The sequence below is a fragment of the Sus scrofa genome, chromosome 7, assembly GCF_000003025.6.
Source record: "Sus scrofa isolate TJ Tabasco breed Duroc chromosome 7, Sscrofa11.1, whole genome shotgun sequence".
In the NCBI taxonomy this organism is placed as follows: domain Eukaryota; kingdom Metazoa; phylum Chordata; class Mammalia; order Artiodactyla; family Suidae; genus Sus; species Sus scrofa.
The window spans coordinates 2,497,243-2,516,518 of NC_010449.5; the positions used below are offsets into that span (position 1 = coordinate 2,497,243).

At 52.8% G+C, this 19,276-nt stretch overlaps 1 long non-coding RNA gene across 5 annotated transcripts; it reads left to right on the top strand.

Moving 5' to 3' along the window:
- On the top strand, positions 5,504–18,257 carry LOC106504303. Of its 5 annotated transcripts, XR_001297666.2 has the most exons (4): positions 5,513–6,630; positions 9,297–9,465; positions 10,203–10,424; positions 10,954–18,257. It is a non-coding gene; the product is annotated as an uncharacterized LOC106504303 (long non-coding RNA). The 5 variants fall into 5 exon arrangements; XR_002346269.1 differs by adding an exon at positions 8,041–8,256 and having other exon boundaries at positions 5,504–6,630; positions 9,297–18,257; XR_002346270.1 differs by having other exon boundaries at positions 5,507–6,417; positions 6,531–6,630; positions 9,297–18,257.

Genomic DNA, 19,276 nt, shown 5'->3' on the forward strand with positions numbered 1-19,276 from the left:
CTTTTTAGGGCCAAACCCACGGCATATGGAATTCCCAGGCGAGGGGTCGAACTGGAGCTGTAGCTGCCGGCCAGGGCCACACCCGATCCGAGCCACATCTGCGATCTACATCACAGCTCATGACAACACTGGATCCGTAAGCCACTGAACGAGACCAGGGATCGAACCTGCATCCTCATGGATACCAGTTGGATTCATTACCACTGAGCCGCAGCGGGAACTCTGATTTTTTTTATTAGTGGGTTCTACATGCCTACGTTGGGTGATTTGAGAAGAATGAGAACGCAGATATTTGCCAAGATGATCATTATTATCATCACGGCATATTTTTAAGCATATTTTTACCGTAGTTGTCACCATCATACCCACAGGATCTTGTCTCTTGCATACATTTCGCCTGCCGTCATCACAGGCATCTCCCATGTCCCTAAAAATGGTTTGTCAGGCCTCACTTTCAGGAGTTCGCAACACTCTGCGGTGAGGATGTACCACCATTTTTCTAACCAATTATTGTGGGACAGTTAGCTGTTTCTAATGTTTCAGTGTTAAATAAAAAAATGTTGCAGTGACCATGCCTATAAGCTTTGGATTGTTTTCTTTGCAGTCTGAGTTTTTAAAAATTATTTCTAAAATGTTTATGGCCGCACCCTCGGCCTATGGAAGCTCCCAGGCCAGGGATTTAATCTGAGCTGGGGCTGTGACCTGTGCCACAGAGGCAGCAACGCCAGATGCTTTAACCCACTGTGCCGGGGCTGCAGATGGAACCTACACCTCTGCAGTGATCTGAGCCACGGCAGTCATATTCTTAAGCCATGGGGCCACAGTGGGAACTCTTGCAGTCTGAATTCTTGATGGCCATTCAGGAGTTCGCCTGGGGTAAAATGTGGGAAATCATTGCATGTGTTGGATGCACCTGTTTCCTGGAATGTAACAGCCCCGGGAGATCAACTGCGGGCTCTGGGCTACAAGAGGCTCCAGGGAGGGTAGTTGAGATTCTTGAAGGAGATTGGAGGGAAATTCTTTTCTGCACCACCAGCTCCAGGGAGAAGGGCTCTCTGCTTCAGCGTGAGGGACAGGGGCCCCTCTCCAGTTCAGCCCTTTCTTGGAGAGTCTGGGCTGATGGCTACACTACCTGATCCTACTTCTTGAGTGTTATTCTTTTTTATTTATTGTTTTTGCCAACAGCTGAGCATTTAAAAAATTGAGCTATAGTTAAAGTAGCATAAAATTCACTCTTTTAAAGGGTACGATTCGATGGTTTTAATATAACCACAAAGTGGTGCAACCATTGCCACTAACTCCAGAACATGTTTGTCCCCCTGAAAGAAACCCAGACCCATGAGCAACCACCCTCCCGTGTTCCCTTCCCCAGGCCCTGGTGACAAGTAATTTACCTTCCTGTCTCTATAGATTTGCTTATTCCAGACTTTGTATAAGTGGAATCTAGACACATCTTTTCATGTGCGGCTTCTTTCACGCAATGGAATGGTCTCCAGGTTCATCCATGTATCAGAACTTCATTTTTCATGGCTAAATAATATTCCATGATATGGCCAGACCACATTTGTTTATCCATTCATCAATTGATAGACTTTTGGGTTGTTTCCATATTTTGGTTTCTAGGAATAGTGCTGCTGTTAACATTTGTGCACAAGTTATTGTGTGCATATGTTTTTAATTCTCTTGGGTTAGGAGTGGGATTGCTGTATAACTCCATGCTTAGCTTACTGAAAAATTGTCAAATGGGTCCCCAAAGGAGAAGCACATTTTTATTCCCACTAGTAATGTGTAAGGATCCTGATGTCCCCACATCCTCGTGGACACTTGTTATTTGTTCATCCTTTACAATCATTTTGATTATAGCTATCCTAGTAGGTGTGAAGTGCTATCTCCTTGTGATTTTGATTTGCATCTTCCTAATGACCGGTACTGTTGAAATCTCCTCATGTGTTTACTGGCCACTGGTATATCTTCTTTAAATAAACTCATATTCAAATCCGTTGCCCACTTAAAAACTTGGTTATTTGCCTTTTTATTATTGATTTGGAAGAGTTCTTTATATATTCTGGATCCTAGGTCTTTATCATGTAGATTTGCAAGTATTTTTTTCCCTGCTCAGGGGTTTGTTATCTCACTTTCTCGGTGGTATCCTTTGAAACACAAAAGTTTTTAATTTAATGAAGTTTGATTTAACGATTTTTTTTTCCCTTGTGTTGTTGGTGCTTTCGGTGTCATAGTTCATGCAAGGACGTGAAGATGTACTCCTGTTTCTTCTAAGACTTACACTTAAGTCTTTGTTTCATTTCAGGTCAGTCTCACATATGGTGTGAGGTATAGGTCCAACTTCATTCTTTTGCATGTGGACATCCAGTTACCCCAACACCATATGTTGAAAAGTCTATTCTTTCTACTAGATTATCTTGGCACCCTTGCTGAAAAGCAATTACCTATAAACATATGAATTTATTTTTGGACTCTCAACATATGTCTAGCCTTACGTCAGTACACACTGTCTTGATTAGTGTTGATTTGTCATGAGTCTTGAAATTAGGGCTTCTGTCTTCCAACTTTGATCTTTTTCAAGATTATTTTGGCTCTTCTGGGTCCCTTGTATTTCTGTCTGAATTTTGGATCTATTTGTCAATTTACACAGGAAAAAAAAACAGCAGCTGGTATTTTGAGAAGGATTGTGTTGAATCTATAGACCAATCCAGGGACTAATTATTATTATTATTATTTTTTGATGTCTGTATTATATAAAATACTATATGCACACATATATACGTATGATATACATTCCATACATATATATCTGTACACATACACACACACCAAGGAAACATGTTATATCATACTAGGGATCCCTTTATACATGCTATTCTAAAATTTACATTTTTCTCATAATCTGTCATGAGTAGCCAGGACACAATGTAGCACAGGGGTTAAGAGCTTAGCTTCTGCCATCTGGCTGCTGGGGCTCCAGCCTTGGTTCCGTGATTGTGAGAACTTGGTTAAGTTACTTCAGTTTTCTAACCACCAGTGTTTCCTGTACCTTGATGGCAAGAACAGTACCTACCACATAACAGAGGTGTTACAAGGATTAAATGAAAAAATGTGTGTAAAATTCTTAGCATACCTGGCATCAAAATAAATAAATGAAAGTTATGAATACAAAGCCAACTTATAACGAATAAACATATTATTCTTGAAAAAGTGAAAGTTTAGTGTTTAGGAAAATGTTATAATAACCTGGAATATGTACTTAGCTTTCTCAAAAATTCTTAGCATGGTAACAAGAGAAGACATATCAGCAAAGTCTGTTTGAGGAAAAAAAGGAATTATCAAAATTGCTTCCTGCAGCAAGGACAACACCTGCAAAAAGAGGCTGTCACTTCATAGGATAATGCTATACATTTATTGCAGCATCATAAATAGTTTTCAGAAGTAGTACCTTTTTAAATATGTTGCTACTAAGCATGAGCTTGAATCATCTCCAGACTACTGTGATAATTAGGTGGTGGATACATTTTTAAAAGGTGACTCAAGATCCACTTTAAACATAAATTATTCACTTTGCAAAAGATCTCTCTGATACATGAAACTTTCTTCAAGGCAAGTCTTTAACTTTCTATGTGATTTATGGAATCACCCTTGAAGTACAAGACTTGATGGGTTTATTTATTGAAGCTTTTATTTTTACTGGAGTTTAATTTGTGCATAGAGCAATATGGGTTAATTTCAAAAAAAAATGTGACTGTTTAGAGGTGCAACAAAAGGAAATGTGTCAATGTCATTTAAAAGCTTGGTCAGGAGTACCTGTCGTGGCTTAGTGGTAATGAACTCAACTAGTATCCATGAGGATGTGAGCTTGATCCCTTGGCCTTGCTCAGTGGGTTAAGGATCCAGCAATGCCATGAGCTGTGGTGCAGGTTGCTGATGTGGCACAGGTTGCCGATGTGGCACAGGTTGCCGATGTGGTTTGGATCTGGCGTTGCAGTGGCTGTAGTGTAGACCGGCAGCTGCAGCTCCGATTCGAACCAGGGACTAATTATTTAACCTTCCACAGTGTCACTCTTAAAAGACAAAACCAACCCCAGACCTCAACAGTTACTCAACTCCCATAGCCAACAATTTCTAGGTTTTCCTGCTCTAGCTCCTATTTCCTCCAGCTACTTGAAAAATGGAATGCTTTGCCCTTGTAAATGAATTATCTTCTTTTACCAATCAAGCTTAACCATTTCCTTATTACAGCATAATGATTCTGTTTTAGTAAACTCATTAGGAGAAAATACTACGGGAATTGCACTAAAAGATGGAGAAGCCAAAGCAGAAAAACACATTCAAACTACTGCCCACCTTGCCACCAAAGAACAGGTGGATTTGTGATGAAAATGACAAGTTCTCGGTTCCCACACTCCTGTCTCTCCCAGAGTATTAACAAGAGCCTAGGAGTTCCCGTCTCGGCTCAGTGGTTAATGAATCTGACTAGCATCCATGAGAACGCAGGTGTGATCCCTGGCCTTGCTCAGTGGGTTAAGGATCAGGTGCTGCCGTGAGCTGTGGGGTAGGTCAAGATGTGGCTGGGATCTGGCGTTGCTGCAGCTCCAATTCGACTCCAAGCCTGGGAATCTCCATATGCTGTAAGTGCGGCCTTAAAAGGCAAAAACGAAACAAAACAAACAAAGGCCCCATTTTGAATTCTAGGTGCTCATCATCCCTCTGCTTTGGTGTGAAAAAACTTCAAAAGAACTTAATTTCTTTGAATCTGTTGCATCTTCTTTATGATTGTGCTGTGATCCAGGTGCCCAGGTGACTGCGCCTGGGCCTGTGTCAGTAACGAAAGTCAGTAATAACAAATTACTGTGGCCTGAGCCCCCAGATCTCGCTGCCAAAAGGAGCCCCTTCAGGGTACCCCCTACTTGCTTCTGAGCCCCCAGAGGGGGGCTCACATGTCCAGAGCCAGTTTGTCAGCTAGTTACCTGCTCTGTCACACCCGTCCCCCGCTGCCTCTTCTGCACTTGTCCCCACCCCCAGCCAGACTTGTTTCTGCTGGATTTCCAGGAGACAGCGGGACACTGGATTGCCCAAAGCATGCTTTTTAGGGCTCGTTTGAGTCTCCCTGGCCGAGGGGCACCAGAGCAATGCTGCTTCCTATTTTTTTTTTTTTTTTGGCTGTGCCCAGGACACGTGGAATTTCCAGAGCCGGAGACTGAACCTGTGCCACAGCGGTGACAATGCTGCGTCCTTAACTGCTAGGCCACCAGGGAACTCGAGAGCGATGCTGTTTCAATAGGATGGGGAGGAAAGTCTTCTCCACCTTAAACGCCGCCTGGGAGCCTCTGAGTCTTTCTCGGAAAATCCAATGGGCCTCAGGCCCTTTTATCCCCAGCCCCACTCCAGCCAGACCCAAGCCCTCCGGGGCAAAGGCAGCCTCCCCCTCTTCTCCTCTGCTCCCCCCACCTCCACCTCACCCTAACCTCCCCCCTCCCAGGGCGCCCGACAGAGGCCTGAAAGGACCGCAACCCACCTGAGGGAAAGCAGGGCGTGTGTGTGCGTGCAGGTCTGTGCGTGGGGGGGCACCTCATCGACGCAGCTGGGCACCTGCAAGCACAAGTTTCTGACAGAGGCACTAGGAGGATTAACTGAAGTAATGCAAATAAAACGTGCATTAAAATAAGGCAAAGTAAACACAAAATAACGCCCCACCCCAAAGTCCCTGCTACAAAGAAGACATTTCCCCCAGGGGTTTCAAATATCAACGGCAAGATCCCTTTTCTGGTTAAGGGGACATTTTCCAAACACTTCTTGCCGCCTCGGTGGAAACCCCCTCCCCGCCAGGCTTGGGATCCCAGAAAGACTCCTGGGCCACCCCGGTACCCTCCTGCGGATTGACACGGGTCCTTCAAGTCCAGGATACAGGTCAGACCCCAGTCAGAAGTCACTCCTCCCTCACCTGCCCGGCACCTGGGCACAAGGCACCGTCGGGGTTCTGGCAGATGGAGCCGACCCCAGGGTGCAGGGCATCCTCGCCGCTTTCAGCCCAGCACAGGAGGATCCGCGGGGGTCCCAGCCCACGCTCCTCTTGCCCACAAGGCCAGGCATCTCAGGGGTCACCCCACACCCCACTCACGACTTTGGCCAGAAAGAGAAGCTTGTCGCATCCACCCCCAGCGCCAGGCCCTTCCCAGCACTCCCGTCTCGGCAGGAATCCCCGCCGCTGTCTGGGAGCGACCCCCTCTGCCACCTCCGCCCCACAGGCCCCGCCCCTCCCAGGCGGGGCCACCGCATCCTACGTCCTCTTGCTTCTGCTGGGCACAGAGCGCGTCTGGGCATTCAGACCCAGACGCGGCCGCGCCTAACTGCGCTCTGTCGGCCACCTGCGGCCCCGCGGCCCTGACCCCGCGGCGCGGAATCTGGGTTAGGAAGCCGGCGAGGCAGGTGGCAGGGGGCGCGGCTCCGAGGAAGTTGTGAGCCAGGAGCCCGGCCACGTGGAGTCTCAGATCTTCTTTTGGTTTCCTTTCGACAAGCAGTTACTGGATGTCTGGGTGTTGGCGGAAGTGTGATGGATAATTCGAGACATCGGAATACAGAGCAGGAGGAAGGCTGTATAAACCGGCCCCGAGGACACAGGTACCACACGAGAGCACCCTCGCCTCCCCCGTGAGTTCACGGCGGGAAAGGGGAGCCGGGTGCCAGAAGCACTGAATACACGACATTATGCCATGTGTTACAGCGGGATGCGTGCAAAGTACAGAGTAAAGGCGGAGGGGGGGGGGCGGTTCTTTGTGGGGCGTCTTCGGGAAATCTAAGTGGAGTTTAAAAGGCGGAGCCGGGTTTAAGGCGGAGCCGGGTTTAAGGCGGAGCCGGGTTTAAGGCGGAGCCCGGTTTGCTGGGTGGATAAGAACACAGCGGAACAGCCCCTAAAAGGAAATGGGGTTTTTTAAGTTGCAGAGGGAAACCGGAGGGCATGGGCCGAGCAGGAGCCCAAGGGGGGCTTGGTGCCTCTTATCCCCTTCGGAGCCACCTTAAATAAGCAAATCTAAGCAAAATGGTGCTCTTTCCACGTGGACTCCACGTCCACGCATACCTGTCCCCTCCGGGTTGGTTCCTGGCTACTAACTTGAGCTGGAGCATGTGGGGCTTTGTGGAGAAGGGATGGACTGGGACAGAAACACAAATAGGCAGGACCACAGAGGGTGGGGAGGCCACGCTCATGGGCTTACACTTGACCCTGAGGGCTGGAGCTTGCACGCTGGTGGCCACGAGATGGTTGTTTTTCAATCCTAGGAACTTGCTTTGTTTAATTCATAAAAAGTTTAAAGTCAGGACCTTTCTAGCCTTTCTTGGAAGCCCGGGCAGATGTGACATCACTGGACTTGTGCTCCTGCAGGAAGTTGGTGCCAGGGTACGGCTGCCTCCTCTAAACCAGGCGTGGGACTTCCCCCATTCCCTCAGGCCTCTCAGGAAGGTTCTGGAGCTCTGCTTGGGCCTGCCTCTTAGAGGCACCTGGCAGCCCCTGGTTTTAGGGAGGAGGGTTGAATGGTGGGATTTGGAAGAATGAGGTTGGTAGGTGGTTGGATCTGAGAGGCGGGCATTGGAAGTAGGGGGATGTGTCAGCGTGAGAGAGGAGGGGACCAATTCAAGTGACAGTGGAAATACAGTAGGGGAGCAAATGTTTCCGCCCCCAAATGTGACTCTTAGGCAGAAGGATTAATTTAGGCTGATTATGATATTATTGTTCTTGCGCCCCTGGCGTGTGGAAGTTCCCAGGCCAAGGATCAAACCCACACCACAGCAGCGATTGTAGCCACAGCAGTGACAATGCTGGATCCTTAATCATTAGGCCCCCAGGGAACGCCTAGGCTGATTATGCTGAAGGCCCCAAAGACTCCGAGGACCCCCTGGGCTCTTTAACTGCCTGAAGAACGTGGATGGGAAGAAAGGAAGTGACCAGGACAGGGCACACTGCACGCCGAGATGGCGGGTGGAACTGCAGGCTGGTCTGCTACCGTTCCTCTCTGAGCCCCGTTGTCTCTGCAGGACCCAGCGAACACTGGTTACGCGTTTGCTTTCCTGTCTCCATGTGACCGCCTTCCAGCCTTTGAGGTCTCACATCGCCACCCCAGCTGAAGATAGCATTTACAGGGAAAGTTTTGGCCATTTTGGCGAGTTACTCAGTTTTCCTGGGTCTCTGCCATGGATATGTTTTTAAACTTTTCTTTGATTTTTGTTGTTGTTGTTGTTAATCTATCTCAGGTCAGTTTAATTCTTAGACCAGCTAGAAGGACTTAGGAAGGGTGAGGCCATCTCTTCCTTCCCCCTCCCCCGCACACTCCCCCCTGCACAGACACACACACACACACACACACACACTAAATCTGGCCAAATAGCTCCCTCTTCTTCAATACTTTTTGTTTTTTGTTTTTGCTTTTTAGGGCCGTATCCAAGGCATATGGAACTTCCCAGACCAGGGGTCCAATTGGCGCTGCAGCTACAGGTCTACACCATAGCCACAGCAACACCAGATCTGAGCCTCATCTGCAGCCTACACCACAGCTCACAGCAACGCCAGATCCTCAACCCACTGAGTGAGGCCAGAGATCGAACCCTCGTTCTCATGGATACGAGTCAGATTCGTTTCCGCTGCGCCATGAGGGAAACGCCCAATACTTTTTTTTGAAATAGATTTTTTAAATTGAAGTATAGTTGATTAGCAGTGTTGTGCTCTGCGGAACAGCAGAGTGACTCAGTTACATACATTCTTTTAAAATTCCCTTCCATCACGGTCTAGCCCAGGGACCTCGTATCAAGTTCCCCGCGCTGCGCTGCAGGACCATGTGGCTTCCCCATTCTAAATGGAATGGTTTGCATCTCCTGACCCCAAACGACCTTGAGTTCTTCTCTTTCTTTATCCAGTCAACATTCATTTAAATGTAATTTTTAAAGTATTTCTCTTGGGGACGGGGAGGGAAATACAAATATCTCTTTTCCCAGGGCCCACCTCCCCTTCCATGCCCCCTCCCCACTCAGAGGTGGAGCTGGGTTTGGCCTGGTGAGAACATCAAATCCTGGATCGTCGATTTTCTGACCTCAGAGGGCCCCTTGCAGGCACCAGCCTGTGAACTGCGCTGCAGCCTCCCCACGCCCGGCAGACACCTATTAATGCTCCGGAAGGGGAAAAAAATAGAGAATCGTAGGGGAAGTGTGGTGGGGAAATAAAAGAAGCCCAGGGCGGGGTGGAATGTGCTGCAAATCCCTTTCCAAGTTATAACCCCGAGCTGCCCTCCCGTCTCCAGCTTCTGCTTCTGCTCCATGGCTGGGCGACACACCGGAGTGGCTCTGGGTCTCTGTCTCTGCAGCGGAAGGAAGATTGCAAGATGTCAGCCGAGGGCCAAGCAGGTGGAAAATAAGTCGTGTTATCTGTCTGGCGGTTGATCTCGCCAGCCCTGGGCTCCACTGCCAGAGGTGAGTCGTCCACAGGGGCTCTGTGGTTTATGAGCTAACCATCTCTTGCGGTGCCACCTCCCAACAGCACGCTTTTAGGTAAAATAATGTCCTTGTTGGTGTGTCTCGTTGCGGATGTCAGTAGAAACAGAAGTGAAGGTTGGAAATCCCCTGCCAGGTACCTGTGTTCCTGGTGCAGAACACGCAAGGATGCTGGCAGTCGTGTTCATGCGCCCGGGTGGTGTATGGAGTGGGTCCTGGGGCACTGGGACAGAGGTTCATTCAGCAAGTGTTCTATCATAGTGTGGCTTCCTGGGGGAGCCGATTCCCAATAAGGGATTTGAGAGCAAGTCCTTTATTGGGGAGCTGAAGTGAGGAAGTAAAACAGAGAATGAAGGAGGCCACTAAAGGGGGGGCTTGTCAAGTCAGCTGCCCCTGAGGGGGCGTCACCATGCTGGGAAACTTCGGGATCCAGTGCAGAACGCATGGCTCAGAGCTACCCCACCCACGGGACTTCTGTCCTGCTGCCGCAGTAGGCAGAGCCGGCTTTGGTGGCTCAAGGAAATACCCAGACAAAGGGGCACAGGTCCTGGTGGCTGGAGGTGGGACCAGCCTGGACTGAGGTGACGAGAACTAGAGGCTCTGGTGGGACAGTGACAGCAGCTGCTATGTGTTCCTTGAGGATGTCCTGTGTGCCAGGCACAGTCATGGAATGGGCACTGAGACGGATTTTGTCTCTGTTTTCACGGCACTTGGAGCTGGTGGAGGAGACAAACCGGTAACCAGGCAGCGCCTCAAAGACGGGGAATCATGTGATGGTGGAAGAGAGGAGCACATCAGGGAAGGGCTCCGAAGCCACACCCGTGTTGGGACCTGCACTTGTCCCAGCCGGGAGGAGCAGCAGGTGCAAAGGTCCTGAGGCACGGTCTCCGGGATGAATCGAAGTGTTCTGGGGCAAAGGGGACGTGGTCCTGATGCAGGTAAAGGCCTACGTGGGAGGATAGAAGGTGATAATGGAGAGATGCACAGATTGGGAGATAGAGTGATAGATGGATAGATAGAGATGGACGGATGGCTGGATAAACGGCCAGAGAGGTAATAGATAAAGGAGTGAGCTGGACAGATGGGTGGATGGATGGATGGATGATGGAGGGAGAGAGGAATATTCGACAAGGCCCAGAAGGGTCAGGAGGCGGAGGACTTTGGATGTCGGGATAAATAGTGTGCTGGCGTCTGAGTGCAGATCCACGCCTGAGGTTGAGGTGAGAAGTTTGGGGCAGAAGGCAGGTTGCAGAGATGCAGATCAAAGAGTCTAGGCTAAAGTGGGGACCACGGTAGGAGAGAAAGAAATAAATTTGAGACACCGCAGACCCCAGGCGGGACAGGCAGCAGTTGGGGAGAGCGTCTGGAGTGACGAGAAGGGCAGCAGAGGCAAAGTTCAGAGTCTGGGTTTCGGGAGGAAGAGGAGCCCTCGAAGCAGACGGCAAACCTCTGTCTGTCTGTCCACAGTCAGGTCAGAGCTCGGTGGCGGGACCGTTTCAGGTCCGCGAGGTCCCGAACGTGGGCCGATCCTCAGCGGTGCTGGTGAGCGGGGGGAGGCGGGACAGACGCTGAAGATTACGGCAAAGAGAAGCTCGGAGACTTGGGGTGGGTTTTGCTCATCTGTGTCGCGGAGGCCTCGACCCCGAGAGCTGCCCCTGTTCCTGTCCCCAGTGGTGACAAGAGTGACATCGCCTCCATGAAACCTGTGCTGCCCCGCTTCATTAAGAGGAGAGAGAGAGAGAGAGATGGCCTTTCAGGTCAGGATGTTACAGGGATGAGAAAGGAGACAGTAAGAGAAAAACAGCCCCGCAGCGCACCATTCATCCCACTCTCTCTCTCCCTCATCTCGCCCAACTGGTACCCGAACGTTGGGGATAAGAAGTGTGGGCGCCGGCGGGTGGCACCTGTGGCAGGTCTTCTCCCTCCGCGACACAGGAATCAGTACGGCCACGTGCTGGTCTCCCCGTAACCCCCGTTCTTTACTCTGGGGAGTCGGGGCTCCACGCTGCTCGCGTTCCCAGGGCCGCAGCCAGACGCCTGGTGCAGTTGCTGCAGACTCAGAGGCATCTCTCAGAAACCCGTGACCGAGGTCCTTCTGCTGTTACATCCGAGGCTGAGGCCGCCCTTGCCCGGCGCGTCTCCCCTGGTCCCTTCGTCCTCCTGTGGAAGGCGCTGTTGACCATCACCCGGAATCCCGGCTCCCGGCCGCAGAGGAGTCGGGTCAGGCTTCGTTAGGACTCACACGCGTTCCTGCTTCATCCGGTTCGTGGGAAGTTCCCCGAGCATCTCAGGGCTGCATGTGGGGCCAGACAGATGGGGAACGGCCCATCGGCCACCACGGCCCATCCGCCTGTGACCCGTCCTAAGGAGCTTCAGTGTAGGGGCTGGGGACGTGGGAAGGGGTCATGACGTGGCTCTAGGGCTCCCGAAACCAAGTGCCGTAGGTGTGGGCGGGGCGGGGGCGTGGCGCTCAAACACAGAAATTTACCGTCTCCGCGGGCTGAGTCCAGAATCAAGGCAGGTGTCACGAGGAGGGGACACGGACCAGGAAGCGGGAGTAGGACACTGACAGGTGGAGAGAGGCCTCCAGACGGGGAGCATCGTGATACTATGACCTCTTTAGAGAAAAATAACAGGAAAGGCTCTGACCTCAGGGGCCGTGTGGCTCCAGACCACAGAGTGTCCGTGTCACGAATACTGATGCGATCACAGCTAAATCCCAAGCAGTGCTGACCCTGTGCCAGGCGCCTGGCATGAGCTGAGCATGAACTTTCTCTTAACTCTGCAGCCTAACGAGGCCAGGGAGGGCATGGCCTTTCTTGCACCGACAGGCAGCTGGGCTTCGGACAGTCCAATGACATGCCCAAGGTCCCACAGCTGGCAGCCCTTGCCCCAGGCCTGTGCCCCACAGCCCAGGCCCTGCCCTGCCGCTGGCAGACGGGGTCTGATCCCTTGCAAGGCTGCCCAAAGTGGCTGAGCTCTTAAAATAAAACAGATTCTCAGAGCCCACCCCCAGAAATGGGATTTGGCGCGTCTGGGGAGAGGCCACTGCTGTGCGTTCAGAGCCTTCGTGGTGGTTCTGATGGGAAACAAGGACAGAAGTTCTAGCTTTGTGGGGTGGATTCTGTGCTGACCAACTCCCCCCCCAGCGGGGGAGGGGGGTCCTTGAAGTTCCATCTTGGTGGGAAGGAGGCGCGGCAAAACCTAAAAGACGGGGCTTCTGTGCTTGGTTCTGCCGCCAACCAGCTGTCTGCTTTTGGATGAGTCCTGTGGTCTCTCTGGGGTTTAGTTCTTGGTGTGTCACAGTGGGTGTGGACCAGAGGACCCCTGAGATGGCCTCGGGCTTCATCAGGCGACTGATCCGCTGAGCTGCAGCATCAGGAGATGACAGATTCCGTAACGGAAGCTGAGACGTCTGTGTGCGTTTTCTCAGGCTCCGGAAACCAAGTACCATAGCCGGGCCTGAAACCACAGAAACTCAGCGTCACTGCTGCGGAGGCTGGAGTTTAAAACCAAGGTGTTGCTTCTGCGCCGGAAGGGAGACTCTGCGCCCGGGCTGCCCCCTGCCTCAGATGGCCCACGTCTCATCTCCAGGAAAGAGCACCAGCACCCCTGCTCCCTGCCATGGGGGAGCACGTCCACTCCAGGGCCTGCCGGGTGGGCACCAGCACGCAGCTGTCTCTCTGCCCCCTGACCCGGGGGTGCCTGGGAGCCTGGCCACCTGGCTCCAGGTGAGGCAGCAGCCTGCCCCTGTGGCTGGGGAGCAGGGAATCCGCAGACTCCATCATGTCTTCTGGAGGGATCGCTGGCTCTTGGCTCTTCTCGCCTTGGTCCCTTCCGTGGGGACCCCGCATAATGTGGGGTCAGGAGGTGTGGGGAGGGGGGACGTGGTCTGGGGCTCAGACAGAACAGGCCTAAGGGGTTTAGGAGCATCCCGGTGGCCTCGCCTCCCAGCACCCACATTTACACATGGCTTCTCTGCAGTCCTGAGGCTCCAGCCATATCCTCTGACCTCTTCTCAGCAAGGCAGGTGCCAGGGAACGTCCAGGCTCCTGGGAGAGCCTGTGCTTCTCCCTCAAGAGTAGGAGGGATTGTTCCAGAAGCTCAGGCGCCCGAGCACAGCCCCAAGTGCTGGCAGTCATGACGGGTGTCCACCAGCCTCCTTAGGAAGACGTCCACCAGCTGCGGACACTTAAATGTGCAAAATAGGGCGCATGTTCAAGGTGATGGGCCGGTTCCTGCAGGGCCAGAGAAAGGGCGCCTCAGCTTCCAGAGCCGCTCCACTGATAGCCAGGGAATTCTACAGAGGCGAGGGCTCTGCTTTGCCGCAGGGTAAGGCATTTAAATGTTCTGAAGCCCAAAAGTGACTTCTAGATGTGGTGGTGTGAACTTGGGGAGGCAGCTAGGACTTTAGCACCAGGCAAGCAGGGCCGAGGTCTTAAGTGGGACCCCAGACCAGCAGTATCTGCACAGCGTGGCCTGGGAACTTGTTAGAAATGGGAATGCAGACCTGGGGCGGGGGGCGGGGGTGTGTGTGCCAGGGGTCAGGACCCCCCCAGGACAGAAGTCCGCACGTGGGGTTCAACGGGTGGTGTGGATAATAGAGAGTGAGAAGCTGTGTTTAGTTCACCACGACTGGCTTCCTGGGAGCAGTCGTGAGTTGGAGGAAGAAAAGGAGCCTATGATAAAAATGGAAGGCATACATCCTTCCGGAACCCAAACAATGCAACCGGAGTAACTTCCGGAACACAGCTGGGAGGCAGAGGCAGCAGGGAGGCTGGCCAGGTCCTGGCTGGGGGGACAGCCCCCTCTGGGGACTGTCATCATCGATGCATTGGTTCATTCACAAAGATTGGGGCGTGGATGACGCGTCTCACGGGGTGTGCTCAGCCGACATCAGGATGCGAATGGGTGTTTGCGCTGAGAAGCAAGGGAACAGGGTGAGAGGAGAGGGCGCTGGACAGACAGACGCTGGGCTCAGAGCTGGAAGCCATCCGTAAAGCCCCAGCAGCCTCCGAGCCCAGGCCTCTGGAAGCACCTGGACGGGACCCGTCCGTCTCGGGCATTCGCCCCGAAGTCATCCATGTGTCACAAGGCAGTGCACTTATCTGGGTAAGAGTTCTGTCACAGTGAAGAGCTGAGTCACACCCGTCTCCTCACTAACAAGTTGCGGAAACATGAAGCAGAGACGTTACAGTAAAAATGGTGGAAGCTGGAGGCCCCCGATGGCTCAGCGGGGTCAGGATCTGGTGTCCTCACAGCTGTGGCTCGGGTTTGATCCGTGGCCCAGGAACTTCCGGACTCTGAGGGTGCGGCCAAAAAAGAAAAAAAAAAAAAACTGGTGGAAGGAGTGTATTTGGCACCTTTCTGTCTTATCACCATCGTGTGCCTTCCAACCCCTTCTCAATGATAATGTTTTGAATTTGACTGTGGGACGCTAAAATGAAGCAACAGTGGAGTGTCTTGGTTCAGGTGTGACTGTTTGGGTGACAAGCTGTCATTTCTTTTTCCGTGGGGAAAAAGAATTAGTCTCCTCTTTGCGGTCCTGTCTGCGCTCAGGTGATCCCAGCCCCAGAAGCAAGAGGCATCTCAGTCTGTTGTGTCATATTGTCTCTGCATCATAACTTTTAGATCATGTCAGATGGCCGTTTAACCATCACCACCCTCAATTAAAAAATTGTCAAGAGTTTAATGGGGCCTTCAAAATCCATTAGTTCAAATAACGCATTATTGAAGGGCCGTCCCTCAACCACTAAAGCCGGCTCCATGAGACAATTTCACCGAGAGGCTCCAGGGAAAGTGCATTTCATTTAAGCAGCGTTTTGCTTGCCGTCTAGGATTATCATAAATGGGTAGGGAATTCCTTGAAATAAGGCTTATTCTGGGCATAGTCAATCTGCTTTCAACCTTTGTGTACAAATAGGGATGTTTGTCAGATAAGCTGGTTCTTTGCAGGGCGGGTTCCCCCCCACGATTGTTTGGCAGTTAGTAGGCTCTAGCTTAACACATTTTGGAAGGTTGTAGACAGGGTTCCAGGCTCAGGATGGGCTCCGGTGTGAGCTGGGCAGAGAGGGACCTGCAAAAATAGCACCTCTAAGCCCAGTGTGGCAGTTTCAAGTGCTGCCGGAGTGCGTCTTTGTCTAGCTGGAGGCTGCGCCGGGGTGAGTGACGTTTCAGTAAACTAGACCCGGCCACAGGCGGGCACGGGCACCAGAGCCAGGTTTTGGAGCTGCGGTGCAGAAAACACAGGCTGGGAGAGAAGCCTCGCATGGGTCCTGAAGGACCTCAAGACAGGACCCAGTAAACATGTGCGGAACCAGCCAGTGAAGGAGGTGCTGCATCTGACTCCTGGAAGCCTCTTGTTACCCTCAGAAGCCCAGGACCCGCCCCGGCCAGCTGGCCATCACTCACCACCGCATTCTGGGGAGCTCTGGGGCATCCTGAGCCTGTTGTGGAAGGATGCCAACTTAGAACCGGTGAGCTGGCAGGAGGAGCAGCTATTACCACTGCTCAAGGGGAGTGGGGGGTCTTCTGGGTTTCCATCTGGGAAAACGCTTATTTTTTGGCTGCCCGTGGCATGCAGAAATTCCCGGGCCAGGGAGCAAACTCATGCCCCACCAGTGATCCTTAACCCACTGAGCCACCAGGGAACTCCTATATTTTAGTTTGGTGTTAAAAGCACTTATTAAGCCCCGGAACGCCTCTGAAGCTGATAAAGGGTGACAACAACCAGTGGACTTCTTTGCTGCCATGGCACCCATTTGTACAAAATCGTCTCCCCACGTGCGCCAAACACGCACCCTGCACATGTGGCCCAAGAAGCAAACACTTCACTGAGCCTCTAGAGTCGACGCCTCCCAACGCCATCCCACCAGACACTGATGGTGACATTACTATGCAGCCAGGCGGGAGAAGCCAGAGGGTTTATCTTGGATCTCCTCCTGAACCTCCTCCTTGGGGCCATCGCTCTGGCGAGGCCCTCCAGCCTCAAGCTCGGATGGGACCTCAACCCCAGACACTGGGTGCCAGCATCATGAGAGCCCAAATCACGTTCAAGATGAAGAGCTCGGAGGACCAGGGCAGTGAAGGCAAAGGGGGATGCGATGAGTCAGCATGTAGCGCCCTGCCGGGAAAGCAGGGTCGAGAAAACAGTACAGGAGAAGGGGTTACAGCAGGAGTTTCCCCGGGAGAGCCCCCTGGCCTGGAACTTCCTCGGCCAAACGAAACAGAAGTAAACTACAATGTACACAAATTGAGGAGCCAGAGTTGAAAACACCCAGGGTGGGTGCCCAGGAGAGGGGAACGGGGTGCCTCTGACCACCCCTGCAACCGCAGCTCCAGTGCCCCCAGACAGGCTTCTAGGTCCCATCACCCAGCTGGAGGGGCAAGGATGGCTCTGGCTGTCCTGTGGGCCAGGGACCATCCACTCCCAGAAAGAGAGTGAGCGACGCTTGGCTGGGAAGCTGCCCTGAGCGATGCAGGTGGCCCCACATCCCCAGAGTGCACAGGCCGCCGGCTTCCAGGAGGACCTTCCGCCCCACGTCCTGTCACTAAACAGATGCACCGCCTCCCCCTGCCCCCAGGCCCTGGCTGACTCTGCCACCCGTGTGGTCACAGGCCGCCGTCCTTTCTGGGGTCAGGAATGGCTCAGCTCCCCAAGGGGACCCTCCTCAAGTCCATCCTTTGCGGTCAGAGTCCTGGTCAAGGCAGGAAGGCTATTCTGAGTAATATTCTCTCCCGCCCCTTGAGCCCCCGCAGCGCTGCTTCTCACTTAGGATGGCATAGCTCTCAGTTCTGGAGAAAAAAAAACAAAAAACAAACCAAACCGCTTTCTCAAGGGCAGTGGGGATTTTGCTGCCTGTGCTGCCCATGCAGCCTGCAGCCCGGGTGGCTCCTGTCACCTCTGTGAGGACTGCATAGCCCGAGACATGACAGGGGGCCTGAACTCCTAACACGGCAGTGACATTCCAGACAGGCTGTGAACATCTGCAGTACATTTGAACAGATAAAAATTCCTGATTAAGTGACGAGCTGGCGGTATTGTGAACACATGGGGAAATGCTACCCAAAGGCCACCTGTCCCCAGCTGACCACACTCCCAGTGCCTTGACCTCGCGGGAAGTCAGCCTCCCCGCCCCCCACCGTCTCCCCCACCCGCGGGTCTCGAAGGACCGGGGGGGCAGCACATTTTCCCAGCCCCAGCCCCTCTGGCTGGAGCTGCTGCGAGGCCGCTGGTCAGGATGCTGACCATCCCAGGGTGGAGAAGGGGCGGGCGGAGCGGAAAGCAGCGATCGCTGGCCCGCAGGACTTACTTTTATCTCCGGCCCCAGCAGGCCTGGCGGAAAGCTCTGGGTCTGCTGTCTGAAGGCCCGGGTCAGAGATTCCGTCTCCTCCCAGCTGCCCGGCTGCTGAGACCCCACCCCCACCCCGGGACCTGCCTGAGCCTCCTCTTCTGTGAAGCAGGGGCTGGACCAGACCGGGAGTCTGGCTCCCAAACTAGAGAGTTTGTCAGGTTCATCTGGGCACCATGCGGATGACAAGGACACCGGGGCAACTCCCAGAAGTTGACTTGAAAGCTCCCTGTGGATGATGCTGCGACGGCCTCTGGACCACAGATGGGAGAACGCTGGACCACACAGCAGCCTTCCGGCCTCGGGCGTCTCTGATGGGGCCCGGTTCTGTTACGGACCTGGATTCTCTCTGGTTGGCTTGAGGCTCCATTTCTTTTAATATACACAGACTATTGTTTAATTAAAAGGGAATTCACAGTCTTTTCTTCGTAAGTATGTTTGAAAGCATTAGAGAGTAACTGTTCCAAGGAGCGCTTCTTTGGGTGAAGGGCTAAGTCCACCAAGGGAACAGAGGCGGAGTGGCTGTACCAGGGATTCTGCGGCTGCCGCTCCGGGGAGGAGCAACGCGTAGGCCTGATCCTCCTCTGTGAGTCTTTTCTTTCTTCCCATCCCTCTCGTCTCCCTCAGGTGACCTCCTGCTTGATCTGGGGCTCTCTCGATTATACCTCCTGCCAAATGTAAAAACAAATGGGGGAGTTCCCGCTGTGGTGCAGTGGGTTAAGACTCTGACTCCAGCAGCTTGGGTCACTGAGGAGGTGCGGGTTTGAACCCTGGCCGGGCTCAGTGGGTTACAGGGTCCAGCGTTGCTGCTGCTGTGGTGTAGGTCACAGCTGTGGCTCGGATTCAGTCCCTGGCCTGGGAACTTCCATGTACTGTGGGTTTGGCCATAAAGGAAAAAAAGCATGAATAGGAACTGTGGGGTCAGAGCTTCTTGATGGCTGGTCTGAAACTTGACCTGCTGATGGATGGGTCCAGTGTCACCTCAGAGCCCCCTTCTCTTGGCATTTGGGAATTTTATCAGAACAGGAGGTGCCATCAGCAGTTTTTACCTTGCTCTGACAGCAAGACCCAGGTAAACCAAAAGCATCTGGGCAGTGGGAACCAGCGTTAATGACCGAAAAGCAGAATTCTCAGGTAAGGCGTCTGCACCTGCTATAGCGCAAAGGCTTCCACGGCCATTGCCCTCCAGCGCCTGCGCAAATTCCTGGTGCCGCCCATTCACTCAGCACACGTTCATCGAGGGGCCAGCAGTAGGGGGTCTAGAGAGACAGAAGCCTTGGGTCCTGCCTCATGGATGCCCCTTGGACCAGGACTGCAGACAGAGGGGCATCTGCGCTGGGGTCTTCGAGGTAGGGGAAGCCTTCCTGAGGAGGCCACGATGTGCAGAGATGTGAGGACCAGCAGGAGGAAGCTAAATGAAGAGAGGGTGGAAGGGTGTC